Here is a 17,097-nt window from a genome sequence, read left to right on the forward strand (position 1 = left end):
CATTTTTATTAGTAACTAATTTATTGTACAACATAAGCAGAAGAATGAGATTTCAAAAACAATATAAAGATTTATAATCTGCAAGAGGCACCAAAAATGCTTTTGTACACATAAACTCTGAATACAAAGAGATTGGGCTTGCCTCAAGAGCTACAAATAATCTAGGAGGTCCTGTAGAGTCAGGTTTTTTTCAGCTCTTGATTTGCTAAGTGAACAATGGCACTTAAAGGCAGTTGACTTTTATCTTATTAAAATGAAAAACATATGTGTCCCTTCTCGCAGGTCTTCTGTTCTGGTAGAGTTAGGAGGCAGGAATTTGCTATGGGTTGATATCAAGTTTTCAAACATTGCTTTTGAATATTTTCAGCACACAAAAGATAAGTAACTCTTACAAATAAGAGGATAAAATATAACACAGAAATGGCATGATATTAAGCAAAGAAAAATTTAGGCCGAATAGAGAGAACTTCCTAAATGTGAACCAACTGCTTTCAGTCTCTGCATGAATGTATAAAGCAGAGAGGGAACAAAGAACCTTCTGTGATGGGCCTGGTAAAAACTACAGTCCTTACTCTCCTAAGTAGGGTTAGTAAAAATATATATTAATCATTTGTCTTTTGATGTGTCTCCTTTCCAGGATCCTAACCCTCTTTTTGATTCCCCCTCCCCACCTCAATGGGCATATCCACCAGCACAGCTAGTCAGTAGTATGGAGGGGAGTGTATATTGTAACCCCTCAAGGGGCGTAGCATTGGGCATACTTCCTCCCATATGCTTTGTTGCTCCAGGAGTCATTGTTGTACCTGCCTGAGTTGCAATAGTTCCTGTATCTCACATTGTGAGCTGCTGCACTACCCATATATTGGGCCAATGCCACAAAAAACAATTGAGTCAATTTTTGTACATTAGATAGCTGAGCAGCTCTGTTGCTTGGCCATTAGAAAGTAGACTTGACAAAGATGTTGAGAATGCAAAGACCATTGTTCTATTCCCAGGGGACTGAACCAGAAGTCTACATTTCAAAAGATGTATAAGCAGTGTAGCTTAATTTCTCAGCAGCTAGACTAGACTCAGCCAAGGCTAGATATCTTCAGTCCCAACAAAGTAGTGTTGTGTGTGTGTGTAGTGTTTGGGTGGTGGGAGAGCGGAGAGGGAAGGGGAGGAGTGAGAGAGAGCAATAATTCCTACCCCCGTAACTGTGGAATGCTACTATTTTGGACTCTTATCACTTCTAGGAATATATCCCCAAATAGACAATGATTATTATTAAATAAACTATTAATAACAGTTGTATTACTGTCATGTCTAGGAGCCCTAGTCATGGAGCAGGACCACACTGTGGTAGGTGCTGTACAAACACAGAATAAAAAGATGGTCCCTGCCTTCAAGGCATTTACAATCTAAATATGAAATTCCAGGAGCCTCAGTAGTTCAGCATTTTCAGATAGGAGCTTTTATAATGTATTTTCCTAATGACCACCACAGTAGTATATGAATGCTGTAGGACAAGAATATGAACATATCTGTTTTAGGTTACATCTAGAATCAATATACTTTCAGTAAAATACAACTTCATTTGTATGTTCTTTCTCTTCCTGCACCCCCAGTCTCCAGCTCCACATACAATAAAATAATAATAATAATACAACAGACTATACCCTTGTCTCTGCCTCAGGTGAATATGTTACTTAGATTTTCATGATTCATAGGGCTCCACAGTGAAGTAATATAATTCCCATATCCTGATAATTTATTTAGCTTTGGAAAGTCTTGAGTTAATTCCCATTTTACTGGAAATTGTTGGAAGGAAAAAGAGAGATGTGAAAGTAATAATATGACTAAATATGAACTTATACATTTTGGAACAAAGAACATAAGACAGACTTTCAGGATGGAGTACTCAATCCTGGAAAACAGTGACTTTGAAAAACGTTTGGGAGTTCTGGAGAATAATCAACTGGACATGAACTCCCAGTGCAATGCTATTGGCAAAAGAACTAATAAGAACATAAGAAAGGCCATACTGGGTCAAACCAATGGTCCATCTAGCCCACTATCCTGTCTTCCGACATTGGCTGATGTAAGATGCTTCAGAGGGAATAAATGATACAGGGCAATTTACTGAGTGATCCATCCATCCCCTGTTGTTCAGTCCCAGCTTGTGTCAATTCGAGGTTTAGGGACACCCAGAGCATGGGGTTGTGTACCTGAGCATTTGGCTAATAGCCATTGAGGAACCTATGCTCCATGAAGTTATCTATTTTTTTAACCCTGTTATGCTTTTGGCTTTGATAGCATCCCCTGGCAATGAGTTCCACAGGCTGACTGTGCGTTGTGTGAAGAAGTATTTCCTTATGTTTGTTTTAAACCTGCTGCCCATTAATTTCATTGGGTGACCCCTAGTTCTAGTGTTATGTGACGAGGTAAATAAATATCTCCCTATTCATTTTCTCCACCATTCATGTCTTTATAGACCTCTATCATATCCCCCCTTAGTAGTCTCTTTTCTAAACTGAACAGTCCCAGTCTTTGTAATCTCTCCTCATAAGCTGTTTCATACCCTTGATCATTTTTGTTGCCCTTCTCTGTACCTTTTCAAATTCTAACATATCTTTTTTGAGGTGGGGCAATCAGAACTGAATACAATACTCAAGGTTTGGGCATACCATAAATTTATATACTAGCATTATATTTTCTGTCTTATTATCTATCTCTTTCCTAATGGTTCCTAAAATTCTGTTAGATTTTTGACTGCAGCTGCATATTGGGCAGATGTTTTCAGAGAACTATCCACAATGATTCTGTGATAGAATACACCCTTCATGCCATTGTAATAATCTTTGTACAAAGTATGCCTTGTAAGGTATCATTTGAAAACTCATAATTTGCTGGTCAGTATTGTCCTGATAAAATATAAGTGGCAACATTATATGTGAAGTTATAAGATCCCCCTGTATAATGTTATTAACACATGTTCCAAGCCCCCCCACCCTGCCCAAGCAGAAGTGGAATGTGTGCGTGCCTTAATTTGCATTTAAGCCGTAAACAGAGTCGTCAAGCAGGAAGGAAAAATAAAGGAATTTCAAACAGGTGAACAAAACCAGTAGGGAACATCCTTCCACGTAGATTCTTTGTCTCCTGGTTCTCAGCTGGAAATGTTTTTCGAAGAGGGCACTGAAACTATTAAAAGGAGGGACAAATACCCCACGGGACCCTTTTTCTCTTTCCCTGCCCATTGCATTCTCTGCACCTGAGAAGATGAGAGGAAACAGCCATTAGACTCACGGGAGGGGTTCTGACCTGGAGAGTTTGGTCAGTAATCTGCTGGAGCATGTGGGGTGAGAATTTGCTTTGCAACTAAAGCAGTTTCTTAAGTACATACCAGCAAGTGTTTTATCTTTATTTTTCTTGTAACCATTTCTCACTTTTACACTACATTACTTATATTCAATAAAATCTCTCTTTGTAGTTAACAAACTTGTTTTACTGGTTTATCTAATCCAGTTGTTTAAATTGAAGTGTCTCGGTAACTATTTAAGGTAATGACATGGCATATTATTCCCTTAAAGAAATAACAGACTTAATATATGTGCACTGTCCAAGAGACGGTGGGGCAGTACAGGACATGGATTTCTGGGAGAAGATCTGGGACTGGGAGTATGCTGGGGCACCCTTACTATAACCAAGGCTGGTGAGAGCCAGGGTATAGTTTGCAGGCTGCAGTTATACACAAACACTCAGGATGTGGCTGCATGTGGGAAGTCTGCTTTGTAACTCCCAGGTGCTAATTAAGGCCTGGCTTGAGAAAGCCCTGGCTGGGATGATTTAGTTGGGGTTGGTCCTGCTTTGAGCAGGGGGTTAGACTAGATGACCTCTTGAAGTCTCTTCCAACCCTAATCTTCTGTGATTCTATAATACTACAGAAAGGCATTATAAGGCACTCAAGGTTGCAGGGCAGGGGTGACACAGCCCTTCACTAGTCTGGATTGTTTGTCAATTTGTCACATACTCCAAGATCTTTCTTGAGTGGTAACAGCTAACTTGGAGCCCATCATTTTATATGCATGCAATCCTGGGATGCGTAAACAGCAGAATTCAATCAGGAGCAGAGAGGCCATTTTTCCTCTGTATTTGGCACTGGCGTGGCTACTGCTGGAATACTGTGTCTAGTTCTGGTGTTCACAATTCAAGAAGGATGTTGACAGTGATGAGCTGCCAAAATCTTAACAACCGGTTCCCTCCTCACCCCACAAGGGGGTCGTGGCCTGCCCCTGCCCCCTGGGACTCCTGCCCCATTCAACCACCCACATTCCTTGATGCCCCCTCCAGGATCCCTGCCCCATCCACCCCCCTCCCCTGTCCCCTGACTGCCCCCAGAACCGGGCAGGAGGGTCTTGTGGGCCACCATAGTGGGTGCCCACCCCACCCGTAAGAGCCAGAGGGGCCTGCCGGGGGGCGAGGTGGGGAGTCCAGGTGGTGCTTACCTGGGGTGGCTCCCAGGAAGCATCGGGCAGGTCCCTCTGGCTCCTGGGGTGGGGTAGAATAGCTTGGGGGGAGCAGGGGGAGTGGCCGCTCCCCCCACTGATCACATCAAAAGTGGTGCCTTAGGCGCCCACTCCGTGGGTGCTCCGGGGCTGGAGCCCCCACAGGGACAATTTGGTGGGTGCAGAGCCCCCACCGGCAGCTCCCCGCCCCACGCCCGGCCCCAGCTCCCCTGCGCTCCACCTCCGCCTCCTCCTTTGAACACGCCGCCCCGCTCTGCTTCCCCACCCCTGGTTTCCTGCAAATCAGCTGTTTGCGCTGGAAGCCGGGTGGGGCTGAGAAGCAGGCGGCGGCTTCACGCTCAGGCCCAGGGAGGCGGAGGCGGAGTGGAGGTGAGCTGAGGCGGGGGAGCGCAATGAGGGCCACCCATGCCACAGCACGTAACCCCGGGGGGGCGCAGGGGAACCGCTCCCCTACCCAGGTCACTTCCACCTCCCTGGGCCTCAGCGCGAAGCCGCCGCCTGCTTCTCATTCCTCCCCGGCTTCCTGCACAAACAGCTGATTCACGGGAAACCGGGGGGACAGAGAAGCAGAGCGGGGTGGAGCATTTAGGGGAGGAGGCAGAGGTGGAGGTGGAGGTGGAGGCAGAGCAGAGGGGAGCTGGGGCTGAGCAGGGAGCTGCCACCAAATTTTCCCCCCTGCTCCAGCCCCCACGGAGTCGGCGCCTAAGGCGCCACTTCCCGGTTGTTAAATTTAAAAGCCCTTTTAGAGCCGGTTGTCCCCCGTGGGACAACCAGTTCTAAAAGGGCTTCTAAATTTAGGGGAGGAGGCAGAGGTGGAGGTGGAGGTGGAGGCAGAGCAGAGGGGAGCTGGGGCTGAGCAGGGAGCTGCCACCAAATTTTCCCCCCTGCTCCAGCCCCCACGGAGTCGGCGCCTAAGGCGCCACTTCCCGGTTGTTAAATTTAAAAGCCCTTTTAGAGCCGGTTGTCCCCCGTGGGACAACCAGTTCTAAAAGGGCTTCTAAATTTAACAACCAGTTCCAGCGAACCGGCTCCAGCTCACCACTGGATGTTGATAAATTGGAGAAGGTTCAGAGAAGAGCCATGAGAATGATTAAAGGGTTAAAAAACATGTCTTATAGTGATAGACACTTGGAGCTCAACTAAGAGAAGGTTAAATCTGTCAGTACGTACATGGAGAACAAATATTTGATAATGGTCTTTTCAATCTAAAAGAGAAAGGTATAACATGATCCAGTGACTGCAAGTTGATAGTAGAAAAATTCATACTGGAAATAAGACATACATTTTTAACAGTGAGAGTTGATAGCCATGGGAACTATTTACTATGCATTGTGGTGGACTCTCTATCACTGACAACTTTTAATTCAAGATAGGATATTTTTCTAAAAGGTCTGCTCTAGGAGTTATTTTGGGAATGTTCTATGATCTGTGTTGTACAGGAGATCATAGTAGATGGTAAACAGTGGTCACTTCTGGCCTTGGAATCTATGACTCTATGAAAATACCAGCCATGCCATTCTTAGAATAACCAATTATTTGAAATGCAGGGAAGCCCTATATGACTGAGCTGTGTAGGGAATTAAGTACCAGAGAACTGAGTACATTTTGGTGTTGAGCCATCAGGTGTAATCATTGGTCTGGCTGGATGACCCCACATTTTTTACTGCCTGCTGCCCAGCTGCTCCTCTCAACCACAAGCTAGCAATGCTTACAATAAACCTGGATTAAGAAAAGGCACAATCCAGAACTGTCATTACAGACTACTTAAGCCTATAAAGCCCCATATATCCTATTATGTTGTACAGACCGTGAAATGCTGAAGCTGTGCCTGTTTTGGAATTAGTAACCTTGGATGACTGCATTCTGGCAGAGACCAATGTAGAGAATACACGGCTGATAATCTGAGACCCAGACTATTCTACCCATTGAAACAACCTCTGCTACTTGGATAACTGTGCTGTGTGTTCAGTCTTAAGGAGACTCTTGGGAGACTTGACATCTGACTACACAGTAGTTAGGCATATATCACAAGTCTTTCTGCAGTCTGTGTGGTCACTGGCTGTGTTTGTCACACACCATAAAGGAAGCTATACCCCACAAGCAAACAATCAACCAAAATTTTATTTCCAGTCAAAATGACCCCTCAAGTTCTCATAGAGTTAGCCAAGCAGCCTTTCCACTTTGCTAGAAGAAGCTGACATAGAGGGAAAAGTCTGCCAAATTTGATTAAATAATAGGATGCTGATTATACCCCACTAAATTAATCACCTCTTGTGCCCAAATTACTGCTGCAAGATCTTGTCAGCTCGGTTCCCATCAGTGGTATATACCGGAGATCTGTGCTGGAAGATGGTTCCACACTTGTAGGGTGTATTCTCATTTTGTTGCATGTTTCACTAGGCTTTCTCATTGTTGTTAGTCTTAGAGCTTTGCCTCTCCATCCTTCAATTGCAGTTCAATCTCCATTTCTCCAGTGTTGTAGAGCAGCTCCTCCCTTTCTTCCTCCTGTCTTCTTAAAAAAATCAATAGAACACAATAAACTTTACTTTATCACAATAAAATAATCTGTCGTAAAAGTCCAGTTTTTGACCAGTAGAATAGATGAAGTTCCTCTGGTAAAATTTAGTGATGGAGTTTCACACTTTCTGAGCCTCCATGTGAAACTAGTCCAATGAATAACACTGAAAGCAACAGAATGTTTTGTTATGATCAAAAATGTACATAATGTAAAGATCAAAAAGTATAATGTCTGGACAGATTTAAGTCTTATAAAGAAGTTTAGCTTTATGAACTATAAATAAATTGTATGATAGAAACCACCTAGGCTATTTATTCAGCTGCCAGTGTTCCTCCAGGAGAAAAATAAATGGGTCAACAGGCTTTCATGCTTGAATGCCATTCACAAAAAAATCACAGATGTGCAGCCAAAGAGCTGAGGCACAACTGCAGTCCCATGAATAATAATATTGTACTTCTGTCTAAATTGCAACCTGAAATATTTTTGAAATGTAACATGCCTTTCTAAAAGCCCCAAGATCTTTCCTTGCCTATCTAAAATGGAGAAATTAAAGTCCTAGACACACAATATATTGTTTCCATAATACTGGAGATGGAAATTGACAGAATAGATCTGAACACTTCCCTACAAATCTGAGGTAATCAAGAAAATCCCAAACTCTGTTCCTGCTTTAATCAAGGGATCCTTCCTAGTTAGGACACAGAATGGGGCAATCAAGGCTTTGCATAAACTTGTGATTAGATAATTAGTTTGAGAATCTTGTATAATTAACGTAGACAAAAATGGAATCCAGTCTCTCATAGGATATGGGAACCTTGCAAATGGGGGAGGAGGGATGGAGGAAAACTGAGGGTTCCCAAAACTAGAGCCTAAAATTGTAAGCTCTTTGGGGCAGGAGCTGTCGTTGTTCTGTGGTGGTCAAGTGCCTAGTGTGTTGGTACTATAACAATAAAAATAATTAATAATAAACAAGTAAAGGGCATTAAACAAGAACTGTCCACTAAGAAAACAATGAAATGCCCAAAATAAAATAAAAAATGAATAAGCCATGGTGAACAGTCTGGAATGTTCTTTAGTAGTTAATAGAGAAAGTCTGTAATGGGCAATTTAAGATGACTTAACCAGGGAGGCTGCAAAAAATGGGTTAGAACAAATACCCTATTGGAAGGAGTTATGTTTAAAGTGATGGTGGGAGGGAAGCCATAGGGAGACTGTTGCTCTTTGCTCAATAGGAATATATTTATATTTCTTAAAATAAATAATGTTGCCAATCAACTGCATGAAGAATTTGGAAAAGGATCTGAAGTCTGGAAAACTGGCTCCCAGAAGATCAGTAGGCAGCATCAGTCTCTTTAGAACAACAGGTGGAAACTTTCCTGCCCAAAATAAATCTTATCAGCACACAGCTAAGCTCTTGGATGTCTTTACATAATATACATGTTTCAGAGTAGCAGCCGTGTTAGTCTGTATTTGCAAAAAGAAAAGGAGTACTTGTGGCACCTTAGAGACTAACAAATTTATTAGAGCATAAGCTTTCGTGAGCTACAGCTCACTTCATCGGATGCATCCGATGAAGTGAGCTGTAGCTCACGAAAGCTTATGCTCTAATAAATTTGTTAGTCTCTAAGGTGCCACAAGTACTCCTTTTCTTTTTGCATAATATACATGGAAGCCACAATTTAGCTGGTGAGGAAATAATACCCTTAGTCAAAGGTATACCACCAAAATGAGACAATGGGAGCAGCCACCACTGTTCGAAGACTTTCATGTAATTTAGTAGTAGGTTGAATGCTTAGGGCTTGATCCTATTTCCACAGAGATTTATGGAAAACTTTGTATTTATCTCAAAGGTGCAGGATCATCAATATAGCACTTAAAGGCTGTGTCTTGAGACCCTTTTATACTTCCATTTAATATAAAGGGGTTGGGTTCCTTACTTCGTATTTTAATCTTCTGAATCTCAGTTGAATCTCTAATTAAAATATTCAGTTCAGTATGATTAGTTTTCTTAGCAGATGTTTTTGCTCAGGCATGAAGACTATTGGAAACCAATATGTTCTCTACACTGGCTATATTTCTCCTGAAAGACAATTCTGATCTAATTAGTGTGGGTATTAAAGGGATTTCCCATCCTAAATATACTAATTTCCTCAACTGTTGTACCTATGTCTAACACATCTCTAAACATAGTAAACAGAGTATCTTCAGTTACCAATGCCCCAGAGCTTAAATTCTTGTGGCCTTAAAAATCAAGGATCTAAGATACTTGATACAAGTTTCTAAATCTCATTTGAAACACCTGATTTTTGAAGGGACTTGAGGGCACTCAGCACCTCCTATGAGATGCTCAGCATCTTTCAGGATCAGGCCCTGGAAGCACTGTCACAAGAAAATATGTACAAATCAGCATTCTGGATGATTTGGTCACTTAAACTGTCACAGAATTGTCCTAATCTGAGAATTCCTGTGCAATATAACATCTGGCAGCTGTCATATTTCATAGCAGTGGTACCTACCAGACTTAGTGAGGGAAGCTCAGGACACCGTATCTTATTTTTTGATGGTAGCCTGTAGCGGGATAGTCACCCCGCTCCTGTCCTGAAGGGGTTAAAACAGCTCTGGGAGAGGGCTTCCCTGGGGGAGCCAATAGTAAAAGCTGCCCTAGAGAGGGCTGTGGCTGGAAGTAAGGGGAGTGAGAAGAAGCTGGGGGAAGCTGACTGTGTAGCTGACCACAGCTGTGGCCAGCTCAATCAGGGCCCAGCTGGTCCTTATAAGAGGGCTGTGGGCCAGAAGCAAAGGAGTTTCACTCTAGCCCTGGAGTGGGAAGGGGTAGCTGGCTGAAAGCAAAGTACCTGAAGTAGAGCGGTGCTGGGGAAGGGCAAAGGGAGCTGGGGAGCTCCAGCCTGGTAAACCCCCAGGCTGCAGGTAGGATGACCAGACAGCAAATGTGAAAAAACAGGATAGGGGATAATAGGAGCCTATATAAGAAAATGACCCAAAAATGGGGACTGTCCCTATAAAATCGGGACAGCTGGTTACCGTAGCTGCAGGCCCTGGTAAAGGCCCAGAAAGGTACTGGGGCTGCAGAGGGGAAGCCTGGGAATAGGCAGAGGAAGTTGGTCCTAACCCCTTGCCAATGATGAGTGGCCATTACACTGCAGTCTGCCCCAGTGAGTGGGGGTTAGATGCGGACTGGCAGTAGCCACTGAGGCAAGGTGGGTTTAGAGGGTTGGGGGTTCCCTAGGGAGGGGAGACCCAGAGTGTGGGTGTACTGCTGGGGCAGAACCCCAGGGTAAAGGGCACTGGGGTCTGGGAGGGACAGGGATGCCAGCGGCAAGCGAGACACCGGCCTGCAGAGGGTGCTCTGAACGTTGGAAAGAGCTAATTCCCGAGACAACGAGCAGGAGGCTTCGCACCGGTGAGTTGTTGCATAGCTACATAGCCCCACTGGAAAGCAGTGGATATTTATGTAGCCAATCTCTTTTTTAAAATGTGGCTTTAGAAGCAGTTGCTATGACGGACCTGGGCATCCCATAAAGAGTCAAATTGGATTTAGCAAACTAGACAGAGGCTGAAAGAACTAAGAATTGCAGTAAAATTGGAGATTTAACAAGAGGTACTAAGTGGAATATGAAACATTACTTCCATATGTTGGAGAAAACCATATGTCAAACAGGGGGAATGGTAGGATATCAAAGTGGTAACTGAAAATTGGTTGGGCTTGGAAAAGTAACTCAAAATCAATACAATAAACAGAAATACCATCACTGCTATCGATATTTGTCAGTCCTTTTGACCTAAAAAAAATTTGTTAAAGGATGTTGGTACCTGGTATTAAATATTTCATTTTTATAGAAATTGTAACTTCAAAAAACCAGTACTGTAGTTTAACTATTATATGAGAGAGGATGTATGTGGGCACTAAGTAAAAACAAATATATTAAAAAAAGCAATGAGCTGATAATGAAATTAAAGTGTGTGTATTACCTAGTGATATTACTCTGTATAAAAATATGATTCATGAAATAACACTATTTGTTGCAAAACTAGTAGCTGTTTAGTTTATTCAGCTCTTTCAAATGCACTTTATCGTCCACAATGTTTTCTTTCTTCAAATATTGAACTGCCACAACAACAAACATGTTATCTGGAGTCATGGGTATAATTATTTGCTATTCCATTGTTTTGTTGTATATTGAAACAAACATAATTCACTTTTATGGGAGATTTTACAACTGGCAGAACTTAAGGAAAATGCCACCACAATATCTCAGCATTTACCTGAACAGCAAATTACTTCCTGTAATAATTACCATTTGAGTTTACGGTAAAATCCTACATCTTAGCCAGATGACACCCAGTGGTGCTGGAACAATATTTGTAGTGGGGGTGCTGAAGGCAGAAACCATGTTTTTGGGTTGTGGTTACTACATCAAGCCAGGGAGCGCAGCTGCACCCCCTGCACCACTAGTTCTAGCATCTATGATGATATCTGGCCTACAAGCTGCAATTACAGTACTCGTATATAGCTAAAATCAACAGCTAATTGGAAGATCGCATTCTGAGAGAGAACCTGTATTCTGGTTTATGACGAATGGCTTGCTAAAATTTGCCAAACAGCTTAGCAGCCTGTTTCCATGTATTTGAGATAACAGATCATACAAAAAGCTGGTTAACAATAGCACATCTTTAAATATAAATAATGAACTCCCAGCAATCAGTTCTGCATAGATTATTCTGTGGCAAATTGCAGCTACAGTAGAAAATGGAGAAGATGCTGCTTCAGCGGTAAAAGTTGCTGCTGTCTTCTAGCATTGTGTCAGAATTGGGGGGGGAGGGAGAGAGTAGGTGAGGTTAATTTTGGTCTATCTCTTCAGGTCAAGACATCTGTACTATAACAGATCGTTCTTTGAGCAGTGAGATTTGGAAAGCAGCAGGAAGCTGATCCTGTTCCAGGGGAAGAACATGGCAATTCTGCCATTTACTTCAACTGGAGCAGGACTTGATCCCACACTACTGGTCATGAATGGCTCAGTTACAAAAGGCCAGATCATGTAGCCCTTACTTGTGTTGGTGAGCACTCATTCACAGGGGTGCAACAATTCCTATTTAGTACTCACTGCTGCAACTGAGGGATCCAGCTCATTGTAACTGAGTAAGTGCTGACAAGAGCATAAAATGCCTTCTGAAGACAAAAGAAAATAGCAACCATACCAAAAAACTCTATCTGCTTGTTAAATAACAAAGTAGGGAAACGCACCAAATGGTAATTTGAAAATATGCAGCAGTTGCATCCCAAAATGTATACAAAGCCATTGTCCTGCAACAGAGGCTGTGTGTGTGTGTGTGTGTGTGTGTGTGCGCGCGCGTGTATTTAAATCAGAGATCAAGAAATTAGAAGGGAAACCTTCTTTTTGTTAGAGAAAAGAGAGAGGCACTGAAAGAGGTCCAGTGGAACGTGGGTTAGCTCAGTAGCATTTCATCTGAAAACGTGTATTCAGGCATTTGGAAATCTCTTCTGCACCTTGTGTGGATCACCAAATCCCCCCACAATTTTTTTTCAAGCTTATCAGTATTCATCTGAAGATGTTGTCCATCTATATTCAGAGGCATAGGCAGGGATGTGACTAAAGCTTGGACAGCACCTGCTTGTGTAACAGGTTCTAGCAACTGTTTCCAACTCCTTACTTTCACATGCATAAAAATTTGCGACATTTCCCATATTTTGTGGTCAAAGATTTTAGGCATGAAATAGATGAACTGCTACTTTCAACAAACCCCATTGTTTTTCTGACTCCCTTCTCCATCTATATCTGGACAGTGAAAAACATAGTATTCTCTGATATGACTTTCTTTGCACTGACATCCCCTATGGATGAGTCAACATACTCTCGGGGGGGGGGGGGGCGGGGAATTATCTGAGCTATGTTCCACCCACTGGAGTAAGGGGATCTCTTTTGTCACTCATCAGGAGAAGGCAGAGAAAGTGGGAGAGGACTCATTTAAAAGCAGAGAAGGAAAGGTTGAGAGTCATAAGAAGTTTACACTTCATCTCTCATCTTAGAGTTTTAATTTGGATGGATGAAAATGTTTGAAAATTAAAACTGACAAGCCCTTAATGAAGACTAATTGCACTGAATATTTTGTGTATTAAAGTATCCAATTTTACCTACAAATATGGGCCAAGACTTTTTTAAAATTCTATTGATTTTTCAGTGCCCAATCAAGACCCATTTTCAAAGAAGACTGATTTCCTGAGGGTGGATGATCAGTGCAGGTCAGGGTTAAAGAATTTATCACCACCACCTCTTCTGTTCTTTCTGCTTTCTATATCAATTAATGGTCTTGTCCTGCTTCAGACACTATAACTGTGGGACACAGAGGCCCATTGGGTGTTCATTATTCTGTCAGCAACTCCAGCCAGGGCATGACAAACTATACCTAACACATTGCTGTCATGGTATTTGTCTGTAAAGAAGGTGGTGTAAGATGAGAGCCTATAGCATAGTGGTCATCATAAGCATTGAGAGATGTATGCATGAGTGCTATTCAAAAAGTTGTATGTATTCACTAAAATATGTTTACATAGTTTAATCAGGCAGGGTTGATCAAGTTTTTCCAGACAAAGGAGTGTTTGTTTACCTGTCTACCTAGATCTCTGACATAAATTAGGTAGGATTAGCCAAATACAAGGGGAGTTCATTTGCATTTGAGGTTAACAGGAAGAATAAGTCAACAGGAGGATGAGAAAGCAGCATGATGTAAGCATATTGGAACACAAGTAGCTGGGAAGGAGGATCTTATGTGGAGATGCATTTCAGAAGTTTGCTGGAGTATAAGAAGAAGGAAAAAGAACCCCTTGGTTATCCCACTGAGGGAGCAAAAGGGACAGTGCTTTTTGCATCCATGAAAGTTGGATCCTGGCCTGGAGCTGGCAATGACAAGAGGTTGCTTTAGGTGAGAAGCTTATCGTAAATAAGGTCTTAAACTGTTGTGATTGTCTTAGAAACATGTTGTTGTTTTGTTTGTAAGCATCATTGTTTCCATTATTCTTACTCAATACTCATTTGAATCTGTAAATCTCCATTCATTGTTAATAAACTTATTCTCCTTTTAAAAGTATACTATGTCATGTCAGTGCTGTGATATTAAGGAAAGGGTGTCTTAAATCGAATCAAGTAAGATGCTTTGTACACTGTCTCTTTGGAGGCAGCAGACTTGGTAATTACTGTGACTCTTCAGTGACAGGGGCTGGACACCAGTATTCCCGAGAGAATTCGGTGCCAAAAAATTAAATTCTGTACACATTTTAAAATGTAAGTGGGGCCCCAACGGCCAGATCTTCTGTCTGTACAGGTTGCTTGATGCCACTCAACTACTCATTGATTCTTAGCCTGATTGAGGGCCAAACCAACCCACAGCATTACTTGGAGCAGCCTAAAGGCTACTGTAATTTATGCTGGCTAGAGAGCTCCCCAGAGACTACTCTTCTGGCTGGGGATCTCTCCTGCCCCCTGCCACGTCAAGTAGTGTCCTATGCCTGGGGTCCAGGGGATCAGGTAGTATAGAGTTATGCCACCTGGAGGTTTCTTCTACTGGTATGTCAAGGGAACCCCAGCTATCATGTTAGGACAACTTTCTGTTTCCTTATGCTACTGGAGTGGTGCAAAGAGAATTGACCCTGACCCTGAGAGGTCTGGTTTATTTCAGCTGCCCAAGGACCCTGTGGTGTTTTGGGGATCACCCAGACCATAAGGGGTCTTGTCATTGCCTGCCGCCAGTGATCCGTTCACTTTGGCACATGCTTCAACACAGTCTCCCACCAGAGACCTGTGTGGGGTAAAAATAAACAAAAGTTTATTTAATAGAAAAATCACAGACTCAAGGGAAGCAAACCTATACAAATTACACAATTTCATTACACCATTAGATAAATTCCTCTTTCTAATTACCTATTGCCTTTCAACAGTTTGCCAGCATGCTCCATATCATACAGAGGAGCCAGCATTTCATGGACAGCACCCTGCCTAAATGTTGACCCTCAGTTTCTGACCCTCAGACACAAGCCTGCTTTTAAAAGTTTTTCACCCCTTTTTCTCTTTCCCCTGGCATAATGACTCATGGCTATTCAAAGTGAGGGAAGTTTTCCAGGACTGGAGTTTTCTGTTCAGTTTCAATGTCTTTCCATTAACTTTAATGGTCCACCATGAGCCGCTTTTTGTGTAAAACGTGTGGTTGGGAGGAGTCTTTCCATGGTGTGAGGTGCATTTGAAATTGTAGAACAGATCATGAGCATAGTATTCTATATAAACAAATAGATACCTACCCACAGTCTGAATCCATAGCTAATAATGACCATCCAGTCTAAAACATTACAAGCTTCAATAAGACCTTACTTGACATATATTTATAACACCTTAACATTGTATACAACCAGTTGATCCAACTGCCTATTTTGGGGGTTCAACCCCCCCTTTCTCTCCCTGGAGTGTCTGGACACTGGTTGTCCTAGACCCACAAAGCTGGATGCTCATCTGAACTCCTGAGCTGAAGTATGAAACCAATGGATAAATGAGCATTTAACTTAGAGCTGGTGGCAAATCAGGTATAGCTTTCAAAGGAGAGCCCTTCCTTACTTTTTCTACTGCAGAGTCATAGACTTTGGGTAAAGTTTAAAATGCTGGGCTGCTGCTGGCTTTTAGCCAATGCTACTGCTGGCACCTCAGACTCATCATTTGATCAGGTTGCCTCTGTTACATGAATGTTTAATTATTTTTGGGATATTTTTAGAAGGCTGAAATGAGAGTGCTTTGTGGCATTCCAAATTAATTAATTTGATTTATTTGTTCTCTCTAATAGTACAAAAATGTTTAGGCTTAATATCTATTTTGAAGGACCTAATATATAGAGAAATGTTAAGATATCAATGACTTTTTTTTGTTTCATTTAGATTATCTGGCTGTAGTGGACATAACCAACACACAGCCCCAGTCAGTCACAGCTATGAAGCCAGTATAACTGGTTTCTTTACAGCATTCAATAAGATCTGCTTGGGGCATAACATGTTTGTGGGGAAACACTGCTCCTGCTCTATTTTCAGTATTTATAGTTTTTCAGAATGGATGCATTATTCTTATGTCTATAACAGTAATGCCTAGAGTAATACCCCAGCTGAGATCAGGGTTCCATTCTTCTATGTGATATATGTAGACCTAGTAAGGGACAGTCCTTGCTCTGATGATCTTACAATCTGAACAGACAAGACAGAGGATGGGAGAAAAGAAGCATTATCTCCATTTTATAGGGGGAACTGAGGAACAGAGAAAGTTGCACACAATCAAGTGTCTGGCAGTGGCACAAATTTCCTGCCAATTTCCTGAAGCCCAGGGCAGTGCTGTATTTTTTTTATATGACCATTTTTTTTCTCAACATAATAGTCTAATATAGAGCTGGAGGAATAGTTCAAAAACAGGGTTTGGTTTTGTCAATTGAGATTTTACTGCAACTCTTGCAATCTGGGAGGATGGGGTAAGGGAGCGTTTGTTTGAAAGTCCTGGCTCCTAGAATCATGTGATTATGCGGGAATCACAGCTTTCTTTTTTCAAAGTTTCTAACTTTCATGGATGTAAATAGAATTGGCTGAATTTTTTTTTTGACAGAACAGTTTACCATCAGAAAATGCCGTTTAGTCGCAATTGAAATGTTTTGTAGGAATGTGTCAGTTCTGACAAAAGTTCTGTCAGAAAAATGTTGAAATAAATTTTTAGCTTTCTTGTTTAGATAATGTTGAAATGCTTCATTTTGACTTTTACTGTTAACATTAATATCTAAGGTTTATATTTACTACTATTTTGATGTTGTTGAAACAAACCATGTAGAAGTTTCCAAATCCAAATGTTTCAGATTTTCTATTCCATTAAGTCAAAATTTGGACTTTTTTTTATTTGGAGCAAAACCAAAATTTGAAATGTCAGAATTTCCTGTGAACAGGGAATTCCATTTTCTGACCAGCTCTAGTTGTAGAGAAAAGCTGGAGTATGGGAAGTGTATAGGCTCAAGAATTATAAGGCAAAT

General features: G+C 41.9%; 1 long non-coding RNA gene across 1 annotated transcript; it reads right to left on the bottom strand.

The window, feature by feature from the left end:
- Nucleotides 1-6,608: 6,608 nt before the first annotated feature.
- Nucleotides 6,609-9,687, bottom strand: LOC122457816. The gene is made up of 2 exons (XR_006277489.1): nt 9,540-9,687; nt 6,609-7,186 (listed from the first exon to the last, which is right to left on the bottom strand). It is a non-coding gene; the product is annotated as an uncharacterized LOC122457816 (long non-coding RNA).
- Between the last annotated feature and the right edge of the window lie 7,410 nt (nt 9,688-17,097).

This window comes from Dermochelys coriacea, chromosome 1 (assembly GCF_009764565.3).
Source record: "Dermochelys coriacea isolate rDerCor1 chromosome 1, rDerCor1.pri.v4, whole genome shotgun sequence".
Classification (NCBI taxonomy): Eukaryota; Metazoa; Chordata; order Testudines; family Dermochelyidae; genus Dermochelys; species Dermochelys coriacea.